Source organism: Dermacentor silvarum, chromosome 7 (genome assembly GCF_013339745.2).
Source record: "Dermacentor silvarum isolate Dsil-2018 chromosome 7, BIME_Dsil_1.4, whole genome shotgun sequence".
In the NCBI taxonomy this organism is placed as follows: Eukaryota; Metazoa; Arthropoda; class Arachnida; order Ixodida; family Ixodidae; genus Dermacentor; species Dermacentor silvarum.
Window position 1 is genome coordinate 134368209 of NC_051160.1, and position 1780 is coordinate 134369988.

Below are 1780 nucleotides of genomic sequence, written 5' to 3' on the forward strand. Positions count from 1 at the left end.
GGCGAGATGATTGATGCATACTTAATACTTATCGAGAAGTTATTTCGGAAATGTATAAACAGCTACGTAGCAAAATTTGTTGAAACCTTGTCAATTCGGTTACTGTCCTGGCAGTTCGACTTGCTTAGCTCTAATGCCATTAACCGATTAAATAAGGTGTTCTGTTGATAGCGGTAAATCCGTTAGCTCAGAATTTCTAGATTTTACTAAAGCTTTGACACTGTTAATCACGTCATTTTATTTACCAAACGAGAATCTTTAGGTATATCAGGTGCAGCTTTAATTTTTCTAAAGGGTTACTTACTTGACCGTGAGCAAACAGTTTGTGTAGCGGGCACTTGGAATATTCCGAGTTTAAGTTAGCACTCAAGGGGCACCACAGACCCCAATATTTGGACCATTGTTATATTGTATTTCCATTAACGACTGACCTGATTGCTTTAATTTTTCTAATAATGTTCTATATGTTGATGATACCACTATTTGTATGTTAGACAAGGCTTTAACAACTTTACTCCTTACCTGAACAATGAATTGACGAAAGTTGTAGAATTGTGTCAGGTCAATCTTTTTTTTTTAATTTTATACCCTGTGAAAACTAAGTTCATGATTTTTTAAACAACACAGACGTTGCTGCCGTGTACACCCCAAGCAACCGCCTACAGTCATCTTATTCCTGTAGCGGACTGTGTATCATTCCTTCACATAAAATTAGATCCTAACTTGAAGATTCCTAGTCATATTGATTTTGTTAAACAAAAGCCGCATTTCGGTATGAGAGCACTGATTAAATCATGTACCCTTTTTTCAGTACACGCATAAGTATCTTTATGCTTTGCGTTCATGCATAGTCTCTCCTCTAACGGTATTGCTTCCTGGGGAAACACTTATAATTGTCACCTCTCGTCTATTCAACACATACAGAACCAGGCTTTTCGCATAAGTACCAAAACAGCTCTTTTTACTCTAATGCAGTGCCTGCTTCAGGTTAACTTTATTAGACATTTATCTGGCTCGTTTAAGTATCAGTTAAGTATTCTCTTTTTTAATACTTAACAAACAGCTTGCTTACGGATTTGTAAACTGCAGATTACTCATTAATACCAACAGCATTAAGTTTGCGTATAATTTGAACTTTCTACTACCTAAATTTAACACTATCTGTGGGAAAATGGCACCCTCGTTTTCAGCGTTAAAAATATAGAATGACTTACCACATTCACTTAAACAATCGTCATCTTTGAATGCATTCAAGCATGAATGGAAATGCTTTAATTTTGTGAATGGTTTCATGCACGATAATATGTTCTGCTGTATAGTTATGCTTTTTGAATATGTACTTCTTTTTGTTATCATTATGTATTGCATTTGGCGCATTCGTGTGTTTTCTTTGTACTTTTTAAAATTTGATGCGTCAAACCTTGTCATGTATGCAATTTTTTTAGCCGAGGGTCCCGTTGCACTCGTTGATTTTGGGACACCCGTCTGCGTACTATCCGTACACAATGAATGTTTGTTGAACTGATAATAAACTGAACTAATGATAGCGCGACGTTTTAACAGCGAAGCTGTGAAAGCTGGAAGAGAAACGTCCGAAGTCCACAGAAAACCTCCGCGCCGTTCCCTAGCAACAACCAAGCCACAGCTGCGCACCACCTGGCCCAACATCGCCTAGCCGTGCATGTGCCGAAGAAGAAGCGATGATGTCACCCCGCGTTGCCTAGTAACCGCCGCGCTCGCTTCGCCCGACACAAAACACGGCTCCGCCGACCTCTGCCGC